The following is a 25,827-nucleotide window of genomic DNA, read 5'->3' on the forward strand; positions in this document are numbered from 1 at the left end:
AAATATGTAACGAGTTCTGATTGTGCCAGCGGTTCCTGTGTTGTGATTCGACAGCAGCTTAGCGAACCTTGCCCGGAAAGGTCACGCCTCTTACCATAACGTGGAGATGCATGCGCTTATTGTTATTGTAAACATGTCTTTAATTTTACCCTATCAATTTGAGCCAGAATCAGACCCGGTGATTGGACTGCGGGATGAAAATAACAGCGTTTCGACGACATGGCGACAAACACACTCTACAAACGCAACTCTTGTGTATTCCTGTGGGCGGAGGTTAGTCAAAAAACTGTTTTAGTGACGTCATTAAAGAAGGAAGTAGAGGGATGTAGTCCAAACTGGCCGTTCGATGTAGGCGACTTCTGTTAAATAAAATATCTCGCTTGGCATTGAACTTTGAGCTTTAAAATTTTACAGATTTTATTTATACTCTAACAACAACATTACACACTAACTAAAGTTTGAAACATGGGATCACGAAGAACGGGACCTTTAAAGCAGCGTGTTTAGAGCTAATACAACTCTTTAATTTCAAAAGATCAAGGAAATGTGATTATCTCAGTAACACTTTACCATATGTTAACAGTAGTTAATGCATTAACTATCATGAATTAACAATGAGAAATATATTTTTACAGCATTTATTAATTAAATGTTATAAAAATGTTAATATTCATGTTAGTTCACAGTGCATTAACTAATTTTAACATCTTAAAAATGTATTAGTAAATGTTGAGATTAACATTAAATAACATTAATGCTGTACAAGTATTGTTCGTTGTTAGTACTTGTTAACTAATGTAGTCATGTTAACAAATGATTGAAACCTTATTGTAAAGTGTTACCATTACAATATGCTCAATGGTGAAAACAATGAGGCTTAAAAGGGCCAACAAACCTCTTTGTCTGCTGCTAACCGAGTGCAGCACTGTTCACAGTGTGTGGTCAAAGCCTTGACATGCTTCCAATGGAAAGCCACCATCAAACACATCTGATTCATCCCTTTTCTCCCTTTCTCTTTTGCATCTCTCACTTTGATGTGCTTTCCCTTCCTCTGTAGCCCATTTATCCCTGGCACAAGCCCCTTTGGCAGATGCGCAGCATACGCAGTAATAAGGAGCTTCCCTCATTAGAGTTTCACTAGAGGCATTATGACGTTACTGTCCCCCAAACATGCAGATATGCACATACACACACTGATTCCCTGACTCGTTTCTTATTATGAGGAAATGAATATCTTCAAATATAGTCTCAGAAATCACTATTTTGTGACTATACAAAATTGCATTGATTCTTAAGCTGCCAAAATTCTTGAAATTCAGTAAATCTCTCGAAATAAGGAGCAGAATTTAATACTTCTGGGAATTTATGTTTTCTTAAATGTCAGGAATGTTCAATATTTATTATTTAAACAGCACCACAGAAATAGCAACCAAAAATTGATTTCCAGGAACTCTTCCAGATATATTAGCTCTTTTTATATTTACTATTTTTTTCATTCAAAGTGTCAACATTTTGAAATAACTTATTTTTTCCCCCTTTTTTTTAGTCTTGTTTAGACTGGCCCAACAAACAGCAACACATACCAACCCTTCAATGGTTGTTGGTTTTTGTTGGTCAGTGTGTTAAACTTGTTTGTAGGGCCAATGTGAAAAAGATCATGAAACATGAAAATAATCATCATATATAGATCAGAAAGCTCAATGTAAATCTAACATCTCCAGATCTTTTTGTGTTGAGTAGAAACTTGATCCCTAGAGCATGATAAATGATCATAATCATAATATTACAGCAGAACTGTAATAAAAGCCTCAGGTTTGAGGAAGGCCATATGAGTTTTTATGCTGTTTACTGGGTTAAACATATACATTATGCTCCAGGGCATCTACATTGATTTGAATCCCGGTGACATCTGGTCACCTACTTCATGTTTTTTAAATAATTCTCACAGATAGTGAACCTAAAAATAGACCATGCAAGCCCAATTTTGAGGCTAAATAAAGAGATTATCTTACATATGCCATATTTCACAATGCCATTATTTATGACAATAATTACTTAATATGAATGCAGTAATGTGAAAGAATAATGTATTCCATGTTACATTATTAAATTACCTCAGTCTTTGGGGGAGGCTACTGCTCTTTTCTTTAATTTAGAAAATGCTACTGAAGCAGAAATTCAGATAAACTCACATTATTTTTCTGGAGCTGGAAGGTAAAACTGCACTTCCTTTTCTTCTCCTTTTGAGCCAGCCAAGATGAAGCACTCTCTCACTAGCTCTCTCTCTCTCTCTCTCTCTCTCACTCACTCCTGACAGCTGATGCAGAATAACGACACACTGAGGGAGAGAAAGAGTGAGGGAGAGCGTGAGGAAGAGAGAAAGAGAGAGAAGTTAACTCATTGCAAAGTGAGCTGAGATTTGTTGGAATAAATCATTGTCCTTTCATGACATATCCCAGGCTGCCATGCCAGAAATGGAGACAGTTTAGAAGAACTCATAGAACTATCACAGCGTGCATCTGTTTCAAGAGTATTCGCTTAACATTTGAAACCTTTACATCTGACATCTTTGCTGTTAAAGGGCTAGTTCACCCTAAAATAGTATGAATTTCTTTCTTCTGAGGAACATAAAAGAAGATATTTTGAAAAATGTCTGTGTTCTTATACAATGGAAGTCAATAGCCATCAAAAATTTTTGTTACCAACTTTCTTCAAAATATAAAGATACAGATGTGAAACAACATGAGGATGAGTAAGTGAATTTTCATTTGTAGGGTGAATTCAGGTTGATTGGGACACTTTTTCCAACACTTTCCTGAATTCACCCTAAATTCATATATATATACACACACACACACACAGGGACAGAGCAGCCATTACAGATACCCAACTGCCCAACACACATTTTAGTGGTCTTGGCCTTGGTGCGAAGAAAAAAAATACTGTAGCCTGCCATGTTAAACAACAGCTTTGAGAACAAGCAGAACCATCTGCTAATTTTAGCATTAGCATTAGCAAAAACAGCATGCAGTTATCCTACTATGGCTAGTGCCCACTTACCAGCCTTTTAGCAATTTATATTCATGAGCCACTTTTCATATGACTGTTTTGGGTAGTTCTGTTACACAAACATTACTAAATAACACACTTTTTGTGCCTAACTCTAAGGGTTAGAGTAACAGTAATACAAGTAATAGTATAGAATAATAGTGATGGCCACTATGGACTCTAAGTATTAAAAGTATAAACTGTATAAAGTGTTGATTTCAGTTCCATTTCAAGATTGCCATTTCAATTTAATCAATAATCAAGGTTGTTTCAATGCCAGACATTGATTGACTCAATGTTGAATCAATGTCTATTGCTATCTAGGTGACCATTTATGAACATATGACAAGTGTGGGAAATATATATGGCCTGAATTGTCACAGTCCACAGTGTGTGACCTATATTAACGGGGAATCCTGTGGGTGCCTGTGCGGGGCAGTAATGATGGATGTTTGCTTGAGCTAAGCAATGAAGCATAACACAATCTATTCTCCTGGATGGCCTAACACCTCAGGTAAAGGAAAGAACAGAGCCCCACGCTCAATCTCAAACATCTATACACATACTCACAGAGACGCACATGCACACACATATCAACCTCCTGGAAAGACTAGTTTTTCATCCTTGTCCCTTAGTGATATTTCTCCTGCCAGAGGCCAGGCTTCTTTATTACCTCTGATAGCTTTCCTGTTCTGTAGCTGATAACCTCACTTCCTGGTTCTTAGTCAATGTCACCCTATTGGGTTTCGTCTCATTTGTCAATGTAGACTTTTCCCCTTGAGTCTACTGGCCTTTGTGAGCATCTGAAGAAATATCTCAAATCTGTCCTTTACTGTAAAAATGCCTGCATAAATGGGTCTTTAACATTTTTCTGCCCTGTCTTATGCTATATGGTGGGTTTACTTACAATGTGGCATCATAACTTGGCATTATAAATTTTAGTTAATGAATTGATAGTCTTAACAAACCCTATAAAATATGACCAAAACAACAGTTGATTTTAAACAATGCAATGTAGAATGAAGTAAACACATTTATCTCATCCACTTCTTATGTGTGACACTTAATTAAGACACTACACTAACCACAAAGAAGTTTTTAAACACAAGGTGAAGGCTGATGATTTGTAATGGGGTACTAATTAAAAAGATAATTACACATGCATCTGTTGAAATATGGATGCCAGCAGAAGTTCCCTCTAATTAACCTCCCAAGGACACTCAGTTATTAATGCTGTTAAATAAAGTGGAAGCGAGACCGAGAGAGAGAGAGAGTGTGAGAGACACCTCAACTCGCCTTTCAGTGACTTAGCAAGAAACAAAAAAAGCAGGAGAGAAATGGAAGGAAAAACATGCAGCTATTATTAAATGCCTTTGTATTCTTTCTGGAAGATTTATGAAGTGCGGCAGAATTTCCTGTTGTGTAAAGTCAGGACAGCAGAGAATAGAAGACATGAAAGAGGTAGAAGAGTGGCCCTAATGGACATGTTCTTTAAATATAGCCAAAAAAAAAAAAAAAAACACTCTGTACATATGTGAGGCCTTAAGTCAAACTCATGGACCACGAGCCCAAAGCCCATAGAAACACAGAGTACATTTGTGCACACTGTTCAACTAAATTGCAAAGGCGTTGAGTTAAAAATAGAGACCCAGCTGACAGCCTGAGGGGACAGAATGCACATCTACCAAAACGACTTCTTTTATAGTGCTTTTTTTTTTTTTTTTGGCTAGGTAAATCCAGTAGAAAAATGTCAGATGGAAAATACATTGCAAATATGTAAAGAAACAACTGACAGTCAAATAAATTGAGAGTGTGTGTATATATAAATATATATACACACATACACACTAGAGCTGCACGATTAATCGTTAAAAGATCTCGATCTCAATTCAAACACCCACGCGTTCTTATTCCTTAATTACAATGATTCAGCTATGTCTATTAAACCTTTGACAAGTACAATCACAGCGAACATTCAGAACTGCGTTCTGAGCCAGAGAGAGAAGTTGTCATGTATAGGTATGAAACCCTCACAAACAGTCTTTTCAACCACACAGTATCATTATATCTGTGTTACAATAATTCAAATGATCACAGAAGTATGGGGGGATATAAGTTTATAGTTTGGATATGAACACTAATGTCTAGGGCAGCGATCGAAATAGAGATATAAATCACCTTTTGACAAGTAAGTTGTCTCTTCAAATTAAGATTGTAATACATTGTTGCACCAGTAGGTGGTGACAAGTGACTGTTAAAAATGTATTTGTCATTGAATCATTCAAGAGATTCATTCAAAAACGCTGATTCATTCAGTAATAAAACAAGTGAAGTCTTTATTCAATGAGTGAGTCATTGAATCATTCATTCAAACTGATTTTTTTTTATTCAAATTAATTAAATATTTTTTAAATAGACTTCAGCAATTAGCATTTTGTCAGAATCTCTTGTAAATAACGTTATTTTTTAGTTGTCTATTCAGAATCATAAAGCCATAAAGAAATAAAACCATCTCGAGATTAAAGTCGAGATAAAATGTTGAGAATAAACTCGTTAAATAATGAGAATAAAGTCATTAAATTACGAGAATAAAGTCGTTAAATTATAACAAATTCATAATTTACTGACTTTATTCTCAACATTTTATCTCAACTTTTTTCTTGAAATGTAACAACATTTTTCTCATAATTTAACGAATTTGTTCTCGTAATTTAACGAGTTTTTTTCTCGTAATTTAACGAGTATATTCTCAACATTTTATCTCGACTTTTTTCTCGAAATTTAACACGTTTTTTCTCGAAATTTAACAACTTTAATCTCGAGATGGTTTTATTTTTATATTATTGCTTGGCCCTAATCCTCTTCCGTAAAAAAACGATGAAAATTCAGCTTTGCCATTACAGAAATAAATTACATATTAAAATAAATTAAAAAAGAAAACAGATAAATGCATCCTTGGTGAGCATAAGAGACTGTTTGAACGCCCATTGATGTATAAGGAATTCTAAGTATTTTGATATAGTTTACAATTTGACAGGCTACAAACATTTGGCATATTGTTAGAAGCCATTCACACAAATGCGTTATCTGTTGCATTAGATGGACATCTTCAAATGCTGTAACAGTTTTTTAAAGTCTTGCAGCATGAGTGCAGAGTTTTAAAGTCCCTTGTCAAGAAGTTTAACTTTTAAAAACATGCCTTGGGAGCCCTACATTCTGCATCATTCCTCTGCACCGTGTCAGTTTTTTTTAAACGCAAGAATGTGTCCCATGTGAATGGCTCCTCACACAAGAACGCTTCAGTTAGATTTGCTCTCTGCATTTTAATGTTTAAATTGTCTACATCATTTGGGAGAAAGGAGCTGGTATCCAGTGTTTAATGTTAAGGTGCATTTATATCTGTCTTGCCTATCAGTTAAACGCACGCAGGGTGTTTTTTGAATGAATGAATGATGAGGACAAGCTGAGTTGTAGCAAAATTTTGCTGTTGTAAGGTTTTTTGAGTAATCATATTTGTGTACAGGCAATGATCCAGCAAACCAGAAAAAAAGCCATTTTCCCCTTTTCCTTTGATTTTATACATTATTTAACTCTGAAATCAAACTTCTGTCATCATTTACTCACCTTCATGTTGTTCCAAACCTGTATGACTTTCTTTCTTCTGTAGGGAACATTCTGCTCTTTTCCACATATGGTGACCAGGGACTGTCAAGCTGCAGAACGGATGAAAAAAAATACCATAACATTAGTCAATAAGTCTTGTGCACCTTATTTGAAGTCTGAAGCCATAAATAGCTGTGTGCGAAGCTGAATTTTCAGCAGCCATTGCCCCAGTTTTCAGTGTCACATGATCATTCTGATATGCTGATTTGGTGCTCAAGAAACATTTCTTATTATTATCACAATTGAAAACAGTTGCATTAATATTATATATATATATATATATATATATTTTTTTTTTTTTTTTTAATGATATTTTTTCCAGGATTCTTTAATAAACAGAAAGTAAAAAAGAACAGAATCTATTAGATTTAAGTCTTTACTTGAACTTTAATTATTGAATTGTTTAATTTAATGCATCCTTACTAAAGAAAAGTATTAATTGTTTTTCAAAAAAAAAAAAAAAACATTTACTGACCCCAAACTTTTGAATGGTAAAATATGTTAAAATTATTTGATTTTAAAATGTTTCCATTCACTTTAGCTTTCAAATCTCAGTATTTCACTTGCACATATTCAGACATGCTGAGTTACATGCAAGAGAACCAATGGTTCCCATTCAGTCGGTCACTTCGACGTACGTCGGATGACCGACGAATAGGACGAATAGGAATCTCGCTAGAGAGGCCAATCTACTTCGAGTGTAACTAAACGAGCCAATGCACATTGGCATGCAATCATATGCATCAGCTGCTCGCCTCGCAGCGCGGGTATATAATGAGCAGCAGGTGCGTTGCATCTTCAGCTTTTCGCTTCGGAGCCGAACTACACATGGTAGTATCTACGAGCGAGTGTGAAAGGAACGAGCCAGCTCTCTCTACTGCTCTCTCGTCTGGTGCAGGTGGAACAGCACAGCAGCGGGGCCGATTCTCTCCTTTTGTTTATTTTCTTTTTTTGCCCACTGAGCAAAGAAAGCTGTGTGTCAGCTGTGAAAGCCGTTCTTACGGCTGGTACGGTGCGCTTTAAAGAGCGCTGAAAAGCTGTTTTCACGGCTGGTAAGAGCGGCATCTCCAAAGAGAGTGCACACGACAGGCTGCACATTTCCCTGTCTGTGCTGCAGCGGCTTTCCCCTGCGTGCTTCGGCACTTGAAAGAGCAGTTCCTGAAAGAGCTTACACGAGTAGTTCGCGTCTTTTTAAAGATGTCGTTCTACTTGTGTGTTTCTGGATGCGGTCGTTACCTGGCGCCTCGGGATGGTCACCAGCGCTGTATCACGTGCTTGGGCTTAAGGCACGCTGAGGCGGCGTTTGTGGACGAGTCATGCACCCATTGTGGGATGATGACCGTCGCGGAGTTGCGGTCGAGACTCCACTTCCTGCAAAGGGGTGGAGTCCCGGTCCCGGCGCCTCGTTCCAATCCTCCTCAGAGGGTTGCTTCGGGCGCTGGGACTGGTGACTTGAGGATCATGGTGAGCGCGCTTCCTTCGGGGAACCAACCCCCTAGGAACCCTCATCCCTCGTGCACTCCGCAGCCAGTAGAGCTGCCGGGGGAACGCGGTGGACCACCCCAGAGGTGTGTACCATCCGTATCCTTCGGAGCTCCCCATGACGACCAGATGTCGATCGCTGCATCGGAGGGTGAGCCTGATACTTTCGGGGATGACGATTCGGCGCAGCTGCCTCCTTCGGGAGTGACATCTGTGCCCGATTCAGACCCGGAAATGATGGCTATGCTTTCCCGGGCCGCCAACAGGGTCGGGCTCGTGTGGAATCCTCCACCGTGTCCCGAGCCCTCGCGGTTGGACGATTGGTTTCTCGGGGTGGCAAGGGCTGGTTCTCAGTCCCCCACCCCAGTGCCTTTCTTCCCGGAGGTGCATGAAGAACTCACTGGCACATGGACGGCACCTTTTACTGCCCGAAACCGTGTCGGTGGGTCCTCCTCCCTCACCACCCTTGATGGCGGAGCGGCGAAGGGTTATGCGCGCATACCCCCTGTGGAACGGGCCGTTGCTATGCAACTGTGCCCTAACTCCACCTGGCGGGGGGAGCCGTCTCTCCCTTCCCGGGCCTGTAAGCACTCGTCGGATCTTACCGGCAAGGCTTATCAGGCCTGTGGGGAAGCCGCTTCTGCCTTACACGCTATGGCGTTGTTGCAGGTCCATCAGGCCAAGGCACTGAAGGACCTACACGAGGGTGGTCATGATCCGCAAGTTCTACAAGAACTTCGTACCGCGACGGACCTCGCGCTTCGTGCGACGAAGGTTACGGCGCGGTCAGTGGGTCGTGCGATGTCCACCTTGGTGGTCCAGGAACGCCATCTCTGGCTGTGTCTCGCGGACATGAGGGATACCGACAAGGTCAGGTTTCTTAATTCCCCCGTGTCCCAGACCGGCCTCTTCGGCGACGCGGTCGAGAACTTTGCCCAACAGTTCTCGGCTGTACAAAAGCAGTCTGAGGCCATTAGTCACATCCTGCCGAGGCGGTCAGCTGCTGCACCCCCACCGCCGGCGGCACCTCAGTCTGCCCGTCGCCGAGGGCGCCCCCCTGCGGCCGCCCCCGCTCCCACGCCGCAGCAGCAGCCTCCATCCAAGAGGCGTCGTGGAGCCGGTCGCGGGCGGGGTGCCCAGCCCGTCCCGCCACCCCCTAAAAAGAAGGGTGGCAAGGCCAAGTCCAAGCGGCCCTAGGACGGGCGACCCGGAGATGGATGGGACTGCTCTTCAGGAGGTGGTGACCGCACCGCTCCTTCCCCCAGAGGAGGGCCGGGTGGAGAATCTTTTGTTTCCCCTTTTTGTTCCGCCGCTGGCCCAACGACCAGCGGTACCCAAATTTTCAATAAAAGAGCAGTTTCCTCTATCTCCGGGTCCGAAGAGGGCTCGGAGGGCAGTGGGAGGGCAAGAACCTCACCACTCTCATCCACCTCTTCTGTCGCCAGCGGACAGCAGCGAGCAGCAGGCAGACAAAACCTCGACTGCTCCCTCTGTCCACCTGTGGAAGCAGGTAAGTGTTGCACAGCACACTGTGACCCCGCTTCGGGCCGCCTCATACAGAGAGCCCCCCGGGCCGCGTCCCTGCGTTCCACCTCGCTGCCCCGCGGCGGGTACGCCGGTGGTCCCCTTGGTGCCGCTTGCTCGGTCTCTGGGAGCCTGGCTAGCGCTCCCCAGTCCGTCTCGCTGGCTCCTTCGGACCATCAGGCTCGGCTATGCGATTCAGTTCGCCCGGCGCCCCCCCAAGTTCAGGGGCATCCTCTTCACTACAGTGAAAGCTGCCGATGCCCCTGTCCTGCGTGCGGAGATCGCAGTCCTACTGGCGAAGGACGCGATCGAGCCGGTCCCTCCAGCCGATATGAGGTCAGGGTTCTACAGTCCCTACTTCATTGTACCCAAGAAAAGCGGCGGGTTACGACCGATCTTGGACCTGCGTCTTTTGAATCGGAGCCTCCACAAGCTACCGTTCAAAATGCTCACGCAGAAACGCATTTTCGAATGCATCCGTCCCCGAGATTGGTTTGCAGCGATCGACCTGAAGGACGCGTACTTTCATGTTTCGATTCTTCCGCGACACAGGCCATTCCTGAGGTTCGCGTTCGAAGGTCGAGCATACCAGTACAGGGTCCTACCCTTCGGGCTCGCCCTGTCTCCCCGCGTCTTCACGAAAGTCGTGGAGGGAGCCCTTGTTCCCATGAGAGAACAGGGTGTTCGCATCCTCAACTATCTAGACGACTGGCTTATCCTAGCACAGTCTCGGGATCAGTTGTGCGAACACAGGGACTTGGTGCTCAGTCACCTCAGCCAGTTGGGGCTTCAGGTCAACTGGGAAAAGAGCAAACTCGCCCCAGTGCAGAGGATCTCTTTTCTCGGTATGGAGTTGGATTCGGTCGAACAGATAGCACGCCTCACAGAGGAACGTGCTCGGTCGGTGTTGAACTGCCTGAATACTTTCAACGGCAGGACAGCGGTCCCACTGAAATTTTTTCAGAGGCTCCTGGGGCATATGGCGGCCGCAGCGGCTGTAACACCGCTCGGTCTGCTTCATATGAGACCGCTTCAGCACTGGCTTCACGGCCGAGTCCCGAGATGGGCGTGGCTACACGGCACGTTCCGGGTGCCAATCACTCAGGAGTGCCGCCAAGCCTTCAGCCCGTGGTCGGACCCTTTGTTTCTTCGGGCAGGAGTGCCCCTAGAACAAGTGTCCCGGCATGCTGTGGTATTCACAGATGCTTCGGCCACCGGCTGGGGTGCCACGTACAACGGGCATGCAGTGTCAGGGGTTTGGACGGGACCCCATCTGCATTGGCACATCAACTGCCTCGAGTTGCTGGCAGTACGTCTTGCTCTGGGCCGCCTCAAAGGCCTGCTACGGGGCAAGCATGTACTGGTCCGTACGGACAACACTGCGACCGTTGCGTACATCAACCATCAAGGTGGTCTACGCTCCCGTCGCATGTCGCAACTCGCCCGCCATCTCCTCCTCTGGAGTCAGAAGCATCTGAGGTCGCTTCGCGCCATTCATTCCCGGTGTGCTCAACCGTGTGGCCGACGAGCTGTCACGAGCTGCGCTGCCAGGAGAGTGGCGACTCCACCCCCAGGTGGTTCAGCTGATCTGGAAAGAGTTCGGAGAGGCTCAGGTAGACCTGTATGCCTCTCTAGAGACCTCCCACTGCCAGTTGTTTTACTCTCTGACCGAGGGAACACTCGGGACAGACGCACTGGCACACAGCTGGCCCCGGGGCCTGCGCAAATATGCGTTTCCCCCAGTGAGCCTACTTGCACAGACACTGTGCAAAGTCAGGGAGGACGAGGAGCAGGTCTTGCTAGTTGCGCCCTACTGGCCCAACCGGACCTGGTTCCCAGAACTCTCTCTCCTCGCGACAGCCCCTCCCTGGCCCATCCCTCTGAGGAAGGACCTTCTTTCTCAGAGACGGGGCACTCTCTGGCACCCGCGTCCAGACCTAAAATGCACCGTCTACAAGACGTGCTTACGCCTCGAAGTGGAACCTGTTCGTCGAGTGGTGCTCTTCTCGCCGAGAAGACCCCCGAAGATGCTCGATCGGAGTCGTGCTTTCCTTCTTGCAGCAAGGGTTGGAGCGTAGGCTGTCCCCCTCCACCCTCAAAGTCCAGACTGCTGCTATCTCCGCTTACCACGACCACATAGATGGCAAATCTGTTGGTCAGCACGACCTGGTCATCAGGTTCCTTAGGGGGGCGAGACGGTTAAATCCTCCTCGACCTCCCTCCATACCCTCTTGGGACCTCGCTCTGGTGCTAAGAGCACTCCAGATTGCTCCCTTTGAGCCTTTGCAATCAGCAGACTTAAAGATTCTGTCTATGAAGACTTTGCTGCTGGTTGCATTGGCCTCCATCAAGAGGGTAGGGGACCTGCAGTCATTTTCGGTCGACGAATCGTGCCTGGAGTTCGGGCCGGGCGACAGCCACGTGGTACTGAGACCCCGGCCTGGCTACGTGCCCAAGGTTCCCACCACTCCCTTCAGGGACCAGGTGGTGAGCCTGCAAGCGCTGCCCTCGGAGGAGGCAGACCCAGCCCTGGCTTTGCTCTGTCCAGTCCGCGCTTTGCGACGGTACATAGACAGAACTCGAAGCTTCAGGACCTCAGACCAGCTCTTTGTCTGTTACGGAGGCCAGCAGAAGGGAAAGGCTGTCTCCAAGCAGAGGATGGCCCACTGGATAGTGGATGCCATCGCCCTGGCTTATCAAGCTCAGGGCGTGCCCTGCCCGCTCAGGTTGCATGCTCACTCCACGAGAGGTGTAGCATCCTCCTGGGCGCTGGCTCGTGGCGCCTCGCTGACAGACATTTGTAGAGCTGCGGGCTGGGCGACACCTAACACGTTCGCTAGGTACTATAGCCTTCGTGTGGAGCCGGTCTCCTCCCGTGTTCTCGCCTCAGGTCAGAGGCACGGAGAGGCCCCGGCTTAGTGTCCGCTTGCTGCGCGACATGCGCTTCTTTTCTCCAGAGAGTCCCTACAAGGCAGACCCTGTCGAGTCCTCCGACATCCCTTCGGCAGCCGACGTGGCGGAGCGTCGGTCGCCAGGCCTTACTCCGTTGAATCCTTGAGAACCGGATTTAGGCTGGGTTCCATATGTGTGACCCTACGGGGATCCCATATGCGGCTTTCCACGGTTGCTCCTAATCGAAGCCCGTGTCTTTCCCTCTGGGAGAACCCACCAAGTTGGAGTCACCCCAGTTCTTCCATATGTTGTACAACCTACAAGGTTAGTCCATATGTACTTATCCATATAACTCCTTCGGGGAAGGATATGGCTTCCGCAGCGTTCCTTATCTGACGTAAGGTTACGCTCCCAGTGGTATCTATAGTCTCACTGAGTGGGTTTTGGGAACAACAGTGATCGACCCTCTCTGTGTGAGCCCGGTCCCACCGTCCTTAGGCAAGGGGGTTCAGGTGGCTCACAACAGAGCACTGGAAGAGGGCACCTCCTGTGGCGCTTTGGTAGGGATTCCTATTCGTCGGTCATCCGACGTACGTCGAAGTGACCGACTGAATGGGAACGTCTCGGTTACAAAGGTAACCCTCGTTCCCTGAAGGAGGGAACGGAGACGTACGTCCCGTCGCCACAGGCGCTGTCCTGCTGATGCTGCCACCTGCTGGGTTCGGCTCCACAGCGAAAACCTGAAGATGCAACGCACCTGCTGCTCATTATATACCCGCGCTGCGAGGCGAGCAGCTGATGCATATGATTGCATGCCAATGTGCATTGGCTCGTTTAGTTACACTCGAAGTAGATTGGCCTCTCTAGCGAGATTCCTATTCGTCCTATTCGTCGGTCATCCGACGTACGTCTCCGTTCCCTCCTTCAGGGAACGAGGGTTACCTTTGTAACCGAGACGTTTCTGAGTCATTTATAATTTTCTTTTTTTTTTTCAGACAGAGTTGAGCTTTCACTGTTACATTTCCCATTGCCTTCGGAACCAAAAGCACACATATAAATATTTTATCAGTGCTCTTTGCTCAAGTGAATAGTCAGCACTATTCTCAGTTCTTCAAGCCTTAAATTTTCACGAAACAACCACATGGATTTACACTCAACCTAAATTTATGAAGACTGTATGCTTTCTCAGCATGCTAACATTTTGTGCGTGGCATCAGATACTGCTGTTTACCACGCATCTCTCAAACAGATGTCCGATGTCTCTCATCATTAGAATTCAAATGAGCACATCTTGATTTGAATCATAGCGTTTGTAGGATAGAGGTGCCTGAACAGTACAGACAGAGCAGTCATGCTGTTGTGTGATGTAACACTGTTTGGCAGGCGTGTTTGATGACAAACAGAAGCCCTCAGATGCACTTGAATAGCTGTGCGGTTGGGGGATATGAATATTATATGTTGTGATGTTTTGTGATGTGCTGCTCACGCTGCCTTGTTGGAGATATATGATAGCGGAGTCCCCTGTGTTTAAAAATCGAAGCTATTATCTTTTATTTAACAGCAAATGCTAATGATGTTTACAGGCCTAGCAGTTCGCAGTTCACTCTACTTTTTCATCATTTGAAATATTATAAAACTCACAATAGCATAGTATAGTTACAACTGGATAACACTGGCTCTATATCTATAAGCAAGTGGCATTTTAACTGTTTAACTGATTTTAATTAATTGTTATTTAAAAAGTTCATGGCACAAGGGCTTTATCTCAGTAAGCTTTAGAGTAAAATGTTGTTTTCAGTGGTTCAACCGTTTTTGTATGCTGTATTTAATCATCTAGTTTATGACTGTAAAAGCTTTTGGGTAAATGTGTGAACACAATGTAACTACATTGGGATTCAATAAGACAGATGCATGAGTACAATAAGACAGAGGTTACAATAGTTCAACTATAATGATTCATTGTAGTGAATTGGTTCATTCAGATTTTCTGAGTAGAGCTCAGTTTCAAAGTAGCTTCCCAAACACAAAATGTCTTGTATTTCTGCTATTTCATATTTGTTTGAATGTATTTCTTATTCTAAAAAACAACAACAACAACATAAAATAGCCTATAATACTGTTTAAATAAAGATGTTGTGGAAGGTAGCTTTTGTCCAACCTTAGGACGTATTTTATGGAGCCCCTAAGTGGGCATGGTGAAAAACTGTACTGTATTTTAATGTTTTTGCATTAGCTAGCAAAATTCTTTGAGGAATGCAACCATTACAAACCATTGTAATATAGTTTTTCTTCCCATCTCATATTTTTAAATTTCATTGCATAGGAAACAGTATGAATGCCCACTCTATTGCACGTGAGTAAGTGTTTTGAAAACATTGGCCATTTAAAACCATCATTTACAGACATTATTGTAAAAAGCATTATGATATCATTTACTTGTGCTTTGCAATATAGCTGCTGTCACATCCAATACAGCTGACTGCGTCATATATCAACAAAAGGTTTCTTTGCAAACATTACACTGTGTCATTTACAAAACAATCTGCAGTCAAATTTTCTGAACAAACATACAATCCTCTGGCGTGATCCAGGACGCAATAAAAAAAAATCCACTTGTTTCTGACACTGGCATCCTTTTTAAGTCTCTACAGAAATGAGCAAATGAGCTGTTTTTCCAGGAAGTGTCAAAGCCAACATTCCTTTACGCTTCTATTTTCTCTTCTATTTGTCCCCTTGTTAGCAGACTCAAGTGCATGGAGTAAGGTGAAGGAGCATCTGTATTCTGTATCCAGTGTAGACAGCTTCAGTAATTATAACGGGTTCTATTTGCTTTTGACGCGACAATCGCATCCAGTGTAGGCACTAGGCAAGTGTCAGCCGTTAAGTGACAGAATGCCAGTGGGTGGGGCCTATGGTGTGATGATATTAAACTATTCGTCGATGTCTTGCTCTGGAGGCAGGCATATGCAAATGCATTTACCTGTGTAACATAACAAAATACCACAATATCCAAACGAGCCATTTTTGGAGCTTGATTACATAAATTCTTTGTTTATAATGAGGAGAAAGTTTTAAGCTCTGTCAAAAGATCAAGGCAAATTTGATTTCTCATGTCATGACCCTTTTAAAGGTGCCATCGAACGTTTTTTTACAAGATGTAATATAAGTCTAAGGTGTCCCCTGAATGTGTCTGTGAAGTTTCAGCTCAAAATACCCCATAGATTTTTTTTAATTAATTTTTTTAACTGCCTATTTTGAGGCATCATTAAATATGAGCCGATTTATGCTGTGCGGCCCCTTTAAATCTCGTGCTCTCCGCCCACAGAGCTCGCGCTTGCCTTAAACAGTGCATAAACAAAGTTTACACAGCTAGTATAACCCTCAAATGGATCTTTACAAAGTGTTCGTCATGCATGCGGCATGCATGCGTCGGATTATGTGAGTATAGTATACTGTTATATTGTTTACATTTGATTCTGACTGAATTTGAGGCTGTGCTCCGTGGCTAATGGCTAATGCTACACTGTTGGAGAGATTTATAAAGAATGAAGTTGTGTTTATGAATTATACAGACTGCCAGGGTTTAAAAATGAAAAAAGCGACGGCTCTTGTCTCCGTGAATACAGTAAGAAACGATGGTAACTTTAACCACATTTAACAATACATTAGCAACATGCTAACGAAACATTTAGAAAGACAGTTTACAAATATTACGTAACAGTCGGTGTTATGTTGAGATTCGCCTGTTCGTCGGAGGTCTTTTAAACAAATGAGATTTATATAAGAAGGAGGAAACAATGGAGTTTGAGACTCACTGTATGTCATTTCCATGTACTGAACTCTTGTTATTTAACTATGCCAAGACAAATTACATTTTTCATTCGAGGGCACCTTTAAGTAAAGTGTTACCAAGTATTCTTCTCAAATAACTGTCAATAAACAGTCTTATTTCATTACATCTCACCCCATTCAGTGTGGCATGCCCACCTATTTCTTAAATGAGCTGAATCTTTCTTCATAGGCAATATACAGAATTTGACTACCAAAAATGAACCAAGAAATGTACTGGTGCACAAGCCCTGGTTTCCCCTACAATTTAGAGCAATAAAGAGCTTCAAATTTGCTCTTTTTAAGGACACATGTTCTAAAGGAACCGTGTTGCACATTTCAAAGGCAGCCTATCCTTCTCTGGCATGGAGGAATCTTTGATCCTTGTGCTGCTCTATCACTATTGCACACACATGCACGTGGGCAGCGGGACACAGTCATTAACCAAGCACGTCTGCATGATGTCTAGCTGAAGCTACTGGCGCTCACACTAATTGAGTGGAGAATTCCACCTCACGAGGCGCTAATGAAAGGTTTTCACTTGAATGACCGTGACATCACAGCAACTCAAGCACCCGGCTACTAATGAGTGGGGTGAGAATATATTCTGTTACAAATCTTGTAGATCAAGGCATGATCATACAGTGTGTTGTCTTCGTCACAGATTTTATCTGCAGGCCAAGTTGCGTTAGTTGCTCAGATTTATACGCACCCTTTTCACGGGTCAAAATTTTATTTATAACAAAACATTTATTTTTTTTCTAAACTTTTTTTTTTTCCAATTGTAGTCTTTTCAAAATCAAACACTTTACTCAAAACTATTTTAACTATTTTAAAAATTGTATTTTTGTGTAGTAACTCTACACACAAACATAAAATGATTAGCCACACACACGCCAAACTACACACAGATGTGAAAAATGTAAAACACTATTATCTTGTGTTTTTTGCTTGTTCAGTGTGCAGTGGAGTGTACCGTTTGTCATAGCACTCACATGTACATTTGCACAAATACACCTTATATACAGTATGTATTCACAACTGATGAATTTTACACAGTTATGGAAGTGAACTGAATCAATACTGAACTGATTTGAGCTGTATAATGACACTGTTGGCTTGTTAGAGCAGAATTTGAATGTGTTACTATTGTGAAGATGCTGTAAAACAATCTATTAGAAATAAAGTTGAATTTCTGACTTGGCCTGCATTGTGTGTGTGTGTATGTATGTGTATATATATATATATATATATATATATATATATATATATATTCTTTATATACATGCCAGAGCACGGAACAGTTACTCCTTTTGTGTGTGCTACTGTCATCATTATGATGGCAAACATCTTTATTACTGCTTTGATAGTACACTTATCAATTCATGTAATTAATTCAAGTGTATTTGGGTTTATAACGGGTCTGATTCTCACCTTATTGATGAACAGAAATTGTAGTTTGTGAGTAAAGCTGCAAATTTCTCCATGAACTTCAGCTGCCTTCGTAATAATCCTCTGATACGTGCTATTGAAAATCGCTGCGCGGCATAAATTATAAATAGCCTATATATTACATTAGTGAAAGTGCATTTCTTCATGTTTTCTTCCATTCAAAAAGTTGCATTGTGTATGACGTAAGTGTGCTCCCAACGTTAAAGGCAATGTGAGTGCAAGCTAGGGGAGGGGGGACAATCACGCTTGGGCTCGGTTCAAGGCAACCGTGCCTAGTGTGAGTAAGAGTTTTCACACATGATGGTTGTGTGTGGGTAATTGGGAAATGATTGTGGTATTTAAATGGCAGTGTTTCCCAAATGAAACACAACAGCTCAGTTCTGTGCGCATATAATGGTGTCAGTGCAGGCAGATCAAACACATCGTTGAATATCAGGTGTCCCCAACTAAGCAAGCCAAAGGCAACAGCGGCAAGGAACCCAAACTAAAATGGAGAAAAAAAAAAACAGGCTCAGTCGGGGGGCCAGTTCTCCTCTGGCCAACAGCAAACAGTGCATAATTATGATTTAGGCAGCATTCCAGGTCATAAGTCCGATTGGGATCACAACAGTTAAAAAAATGGGTTTTCACAACATTAAAGCAAATCTTCAAACTACATTCACAAAACCCCTGACTCTTCCGGCAAAATCAAACAATCGACTCAAAACCATTTCACCTGTAACTAAAATCAGACAATGCTTTCAGATCATACACAATCAGTCAATATACAGTATAAACACTACAGATTATTCATTAGACACTACATTTAAAAAATGGAGAGCATCCAGAGCATGTAGTTACAGAAATAAAATGTACTGTATACACTGTGCTCTATACAATGTACTGTGTACTGTATACAGTAAACAAAACTAGCAATTACATAAAAAAGTATAGTGATCACAACTAAGGTGAACATAAGTATGAACAATTTTGAGCCGTTGTGTGTAAACAAGTTGTGTTTAACTTTTGCCACTTGTGTTTACCATTTTGCAAAAAAGTGCATCACAGTGCAAAATGTGTTTTAGTGAGTGAGAATATGTTTAAAGGTTTACAAAAAGAGTGCATGAGACTTGCAAATGGTGTCTAACTGCTTGAACTTGTTTAAGGTTTTGCAGAGAAAGAGATTTATTCTACAAATGGGTTTAGGCCTTTGAGAATTTGCTTCAGAGAATGGGGTTTAATGTCTTAGCAATTGTAAAAAACTGTAAATTGATTATAATATAATATAATATAATATAATATAATATAATATAATATAATAAGCATATTCACCATTTTCTTTTTTCAATCAGTAATGTGTAACATGAGTCATCAAAATGTACCCATTAGAATCTGTGGAAAGAACATTAATGATCATTTCAAATATGTATAGAAGATGGACTGTGGCTTTTACTGACTTAAGTTGCACTAATAGACCAACAGATAGGGAGATCAGAAAGACAGTTTGCCTGGAGGCTGATGGCTCTCCCATAAGAGAGAGATGAGAAGCTTTACAAAGGGAGAGATGGGACTCCAACTAGCTTAAAAGGGATTTAAAGATTTATCGCAAAGTGCCACAGGAGGATATTCCCCTCGAAAGCTCACCTGATATCAACCTTCCTGCCTCCCCTTACAACACAAACAGTTTTTTAAACACCAAGCGGCAAAAAGTAAGACAGTCAGCTAATTATCCCAGCAGCACTATAATAGTATTCATCCAGTCCATATATGACAAAAAACATACACTTCACCTCTAAACGAACCGAATCACGAACCAGATGATTCACAATCACTTCAAGCAACAACTTCATATATGAATCATGATCATTTATGAAGCATCTCTGTGTTCTTTCATCTAAGAGCCATATGTTGAGTTCATCGGGCAGACCGCAGACCCAAGAGAGATACCACAGAGATAAAGAAAGAACATGTGAGAAGCTGTCAGAGCGAGAGATGACTCCAGGCAACAGATGCCCAATTACCATATTTACATAATTATGGTGATGTGGTTGGATCCGAATGAAGTTGTAAGAGCACAGCTGTTGTTGTCCAGCTCAGGCGCAGCTCAGCAGAGGAGCAAGCTGAATATTTATATGACATTTCATGATATTTCAATTGCGTGGTGCTTATCACAGTCAAATGCAGTGGAGACCTATTTCACAAGCTTGATTACCATCTGCGCCAAGGTTTGAAGGCAATATAATATGTTTAACAAAATATCACGGCAAAACCATGCAAGCATTTCACAGCTTTTAGAGAATGTTTGCTGACAATTAAATAACACAATTTAGCTGCATCACTTCTATTTTGGAAAAAGAGATCTAGGTAAAACTTTATTTCGATGGTCTACTTTAGACATTCCACTAACTATAAGTTACTTTGCAACTCTATGTCAACTAACTCTCATTAGAGTATTAGTAGACTTTTAGGTTAAAGGGTTCGTTTACCCAGAAATTAATTTTATGTCATTAATTACTCACCCTCATGTCGTCCCAAACCTGTAAGACCTTCGTTCATCTTTAATGACGTTAAGTTGACGTAGTTGGAAAGTTACTTATAGTGAGTAGAATGTCTGTTGGGGGACCATCAAAATAAAGTGTTAGCAGATATTAAGCAGACTTTTTAAGCCTACTTATACTCTAATGAGAATTGCAAAGTTACTTATAGTTAGAATGATTAAAGTGGACCATCAAAATAAAGTGTTAAAGGGATCTATATCTAGAGTCTTGGGTTGGGACTAAGGCCCGTAAGAAGCCACGAAAAAACTTCAACAAAAGATCTGAGAAATGTGCATGGGGCAAACTTAAAGGTGCTAAAGAGGATGTTTTGTTTTATACATTTTTGCAATATTACTTGAAACTGTCTTTACTGATAAAAGACTATTTATTAGGTGCACTGAAAGGAATAATATTAATATACATCATCTGTGCACGAGGTAGGGCCTTAAAAACATCAGCCAATCGTTTACGCGATCATCGCGTAAACGATTGGCCCTCTGGCTTGTCAATCAGTGCCGTGACGTTCCTTGTGAGAGACGAGCGCGGCTGCGCGCTCCAGTAACTTTCCACACTCCAGTCCACAGGTGCCGCATGCAATGTTTTTGTAAGGAGACATGAGAAACAACTGCAGATTATGAGTTACCTGCGGTGAATCCAACATAATGAATCCACAAACACGACACAGCGAACGCCGGTGGTAAACACTCGTGTTCCAATACTCGTGCACGAGGCGTTGGAAGGCGTTCTCTTGAAATGAGCTGTGAAGGAGGGGGGCTGTTCTTACGCATGCGCTCATTTCAAAAACTCAGTAACAGTCTTTGGATTCTCAGTCGACGAAAAAATCCTCTCTATCACCTTTAAAGCAGTAAAAAGTCTTAAAGGGATAGTTCACCCAGAAATGAAAAATTTGTCATCATTTACTCACCCTCAAGTTGTTCCAAACCTGTATGAGTTTCTTTCTTCTGTAGAACACAAAAGAAGATATTTTAAATAATGTTGGTAACCAGACAGTTGATGGCACCCATTGACTTCCATAGTAGGAAAAAATACTATGGAAGTCAATGGGTGCCGTCAACTGTCTCGTTACTGACATTCTTTAAAATATCTTCTTTTGTGTTTTTGGGCAAACTATCCCTTTAAATACACATTCAAAGAAAGTAATCAAAGGATGAAATAAATGAGACACAAGCCTCTCTGGAATTTTCCTACTATAAAATATGTTGCTTTCTGCTGCCCCTTTGAAGACAGCTTCTGCTCTAATAACTTCGTCTACAGGCCTGCTGTTCACAGGCTTTGCGCGGTCCTAGCAAGCTCTCGGCCTGAGCCTTTTCAACTTTCAGATAAATTATTCAGACAGATAGCCTATAAATACCATTCTCTTTTAATGAAATATCCTGGTGAAGCACCGCAGTATGATGTAGCAAACGTAATCCTGCTGACTTCCATGCCCATCAATCTAAATGTCTACAAGAAACACGTGAGTTATAAGAAAACATATGATTGTCACATCTTTCGCCTTATCAAGATCACAAAAAAGTCTTTTTTGTTTTGTTTTTTAAAGAAATCCATATTTATGGAGTTTTAAAGAGTTCTATTGTAAATAAATGTTCTTTTGAACTTTCTATTCATCAAAGAATATTGAAAAATACATATCCTGATTTCCACAAAAACAGCACAACTGTATTCAACATTGATAATAATAAGAAAAAAATGTTGATATTAGAATGATTTCTGAGTAATGGCTGCTGAAAATTCAGCTTTACCATCACAGGAATAAATTACATTTTAAAACATATTAAAATAGAAAACAGTTATTTTAAATTGTAATAATATTTCAATATTACTGTAAATACTTTACTGTATTTTTAATCAAATAAATTCAGCCTTGGTGAGCATAAAAAATCTTACCAACCCCAAATTTTTTAATGGTTTTCATGTGGAAATTTTTTGCCTTCCAAAAAATGTAAATTCTTATGATTTACATTTAGTCATCCTGATGTCAAGATATGTGAAATCAAATGGTGTTTAGAATTAATTTGACACAAACTCTTATCCCATTTCAATATGTGTGATGTGCCTTGAGGTGGAAAGTTTTAATATGTGCAAATAAGTTTTGAGAGCTACTGTGAAAGATTATAAGCAAATCAAAGTGAAAATTAATACATAACTCATGGGTCTTATGGACTATTTTTACAGTGTTACTTTTTTTGGAGATACTTTCATTGTATGCAAAAAAAGAGAAGCCTGGACATTCCACAAAACATTTCCTTTTGTGCCCCACAGAAGAAAGAAAACTTGAAACATCATAGGGGTGAGTAAATAATGACAAAATCTTCATTTTTTGCATAAACTATTCCTTTAAATTCTACATATAGATTTAAAGGCTTCAAAGTTTAAAACAAACAAACAAACAAACAAACAAAAAAAAAACACATACACCCAGTCACGCACGTCAAAGCAAAATAGTAGGCGTATTGTAACTATGTGTCTGGAATTACGAGTAAACTGCTCTTTGCATTCTAGGGGGAAAAAAAGAAAGCATTTGTTTAGTCTCCTGCATGTCCTTAAAACAGTGCCGCCACCTACAGACTTGCTACAATTAGAGCCTATTCAGAGCACTGCCAAATTCTCTGACCTGCATTTATGTGCATATGACTTGACACTGACATATTGTATATTCAAATGCAGTGCTGTTATATTCTATAGTAATGGAAAAACTCATCACTATAAAACACATGACAACAAAAAGTGACAGTTTTTGGCCATCTTATATACTAAAGCAGCATGAGGTATTAATTAACATGTGGTAAGACATCTGCCATGCTCCTAATGATCTCCTGAGTGCACATCTTTCCAGCTAAGCCTCAAAGTCTATTAAATCTCCTTAGCATGATGGAGTCTGTCTAGAAAATAAATATGTAAATGTGAGCTCCAGTGAGGACAGACACACTTCGGCTTTCATGGCGGGCGAAGAGTGACAGAGAAAAGCAGTCTGTGGAGTCTCAAATCTAGTAGCAAGACAGAGGACTGTCAGATTTGATGATGAGGATGAAAATGAAATTGAGCTATAAGTGTCACAAATTGGCACGCCAACACTAAGTGTCACAAGCAATCACGTCACCTTGCGCTATTCTTCAATGAATGGCATGATTTATGAGTTAATGAAGCGAGATTGTGGCTATTGTCTCACGTTTTTCACAAGAAAAAACATACACATTTGTTCTACTATCATGGTTGGGACTTCCCATTGACTTCTACTGTTTTTATACTGAGCAAATTATATTTTCTATCCCCTAAAACTAACCTCACACAAACCTTTTTGCATCTCTATTATTTTCAGCAAGACATTATTTAGTATATATTAAGATGATTTCCCTGTGGGTACCCTTAGCCACATAGAGGTTAATTAAGGTCTTATTAGGACATTTGGTCCCTACAATGTAGGGCAAAACCTGACCCACAAAACCACGCAGAGAAAAAAATGAAAACAGATATAGGAATTGTGACCACTAGATGGCAGAGAAATACCATTGAAAAATCAGCCACAAGGCCTGTAAAGGTCCTTTGAAATATTGTTTTCCCTCAGCTCCTTCTGGGACAAAAGTTAAAAGAATAATACGGAAAAAAACATACCATTTAGAAACGTCAAATGATAAACAAAAGTTGCTCAGGACAAGGACTTTTGTTTTTCTAGATTTCCAAACATTTGGGGAGTTATAAGAGCTATAAAATGCATACAGGCTAATCCAAATAGAGCCTAAATACAGTTAAAACAAGCTAGTATTTGTTTTATCCATACATTTCAATAATAATGTTAGCCTACTTGTGTCAAATAACTTGTTCACGACAACATTCGATCTGAACTAGCGACGCAAGCAACGGGAGTGTCATAAAGCGGTTTAAAATAAACCTTTAAAGATACAATAAAATCCTAATATTTAATGTCGTTATCTGTCACCATTACTCGAGAGTAAGAGAATGGGATTGACTTCCAGTCAAAATACGGTTAAAAGGTTAGTTCACCCAATACTGAAAATAATGTCATTAATTACTCACCCTCATGTCGTTCACCCGTAAGATTCATCTCCGGAACACAAATGAAGATATTTTGCTCAGTTGCTCAGTGAGGCCTCTATAGACAGCAATGTCATTGTAACTCTCAAGATCCATAAAGACACTAAAAAGATATTTAAAACAGTTCATTTGAGTTCAGTGGTTCTACCTTAATATTATAAAGCGACGAGAATACTTTTTGTGCGCCAAAAAAACAAAATAACGACTTTTCAACAATATAGTGATGGGCCGATTTCAAAACACTGATTCGGAGCTTTACGAATCGAATCAGTGATTCGGATCTCATATCAAACGGCTAAACTGCTGAAATCACGTGACTTTGGCGCTCCGAAGATTCGATTCGTAAAGCTCTGAAGCAGTGTTTTGAAATCGGCCCATCACTACATTGTTGAAAAGTTTTGTTTGTTTTTTGACACAAAAAAAGTATTCTCGTCGCTTTATAATATTAAGGTAGAACCACTGAACTCAAATGAACTGTTTTAAATATGTTTTAGTACCTTTATGGATCTTGAGAGTTACAATGGCTGGCAATGGAGGCCTCACTGAGCCATCGGATTTAATCAAAATATCTTAATTTGTGTTCTGAAGATGAACGAAGGTCTTAAGGGTGTAGAACGACATGAGGGTGAGTAATTAATTACATTATTTTCATTTTTGGTGAACTAACTCTTTAATACGTAGCCTACGTACTATTCTTCTCAATCCCAACCTGTCAGCTTGCCACCAGGACTTGTTTGTCTGTACTTACAGCTGCTGTACACGATTTCTGGGCCATTAAATCTTTTCCAAACAGATTTCCCATACACTCCTCTTGTCTAGCTTGACTGTTCACATCTAGCCATTAGGCTATTGACTGTTCACTCACGCCTTTGGCTTAGATCCGACTTCGAGTTCTCTGATTGGCTACCACTCGCGAGCACATACTTGGAGAATTTGCACTTTGTCACACCACAGATTGAAACAAGTGTTATTTCTTAAAACCCACATACTTACAGTTCAGCGTGATTCCTTAACATTAATTCTGACACTGACCATATTCGCATGCACATTATTTTCCAAATAAAGTTCATATTCTAACAAATCCTTTGTTTAAAAAAAAGTAAATGCTTCACAGCTATTGGAAAATTGTATACCAAGCATTTTGCATATTCATTTCTCATGTATAAATACTGATGCTCGCCATTTATTTTAATTTAATTGTAATAATCCGGCACAATAATTTAATCAAGTCAATAATTCTCCTTGACAACATCATACAAGAGCGCAACACAGTGCAAAATGTAGGTCAAGACTGTGCATTCACCCATTTATATGTTTACTTATGTTAATTTCTTTTTGTTTATTACAA

General features: G+C 41.3%; 1 protein-coding gene across 4 annotated transcripts in view; it reads right to left on the bottom strand.

Moving 5' to 3' along the window:
- The window catches only part of prok2 (prokineticin 2), a 42,016-nt gene extending 16,580 nt beyond the window's left edge, over window positions 1–25,436 (bottom strand). For 3 of the 4 annotated variants that reach the window (XM_048198855.1, XM_048198852.1, XM_048198856.1), the window contains exons 1-3: window positions 24,462–24,521; window positions 6,673–6,761; window positions 2,193–2,338 (exon numbers count right to left, since the gene is read on the bottom strand). The gene's annotated coding sequence lies outside the window, so the exon portion shown is untranslated. Of the gene's footprint in view, window positions 1–2,192; window positions 2,339–6,672; window positions 6,762–24,461; window positions 24,522–25,227 lie in introns of those variants that run through there. The other variant, XM_048198854.1, reaches the window with a different exon arrangement.
- Window positions 25,437–25,827: the final 391 nt, after the last annotated feature.

This window comes from Megalobrama amblycephala, linkage group LG8 (assembly GCF_018812025.1).
Source record: "Megalobrama amblycephala isolate DHTTF-2021 linkage group LG8, ASM1881202v1, whole genome shotgun sequence".
NCBI classification, from domain to species: domain Eukaryota; kingdom Metazoa; phylum Chordata; class Actinopteri; order Cypriniformes; family Xenocyprididae; genus Megalobrama; species Megalobrama amblycephala.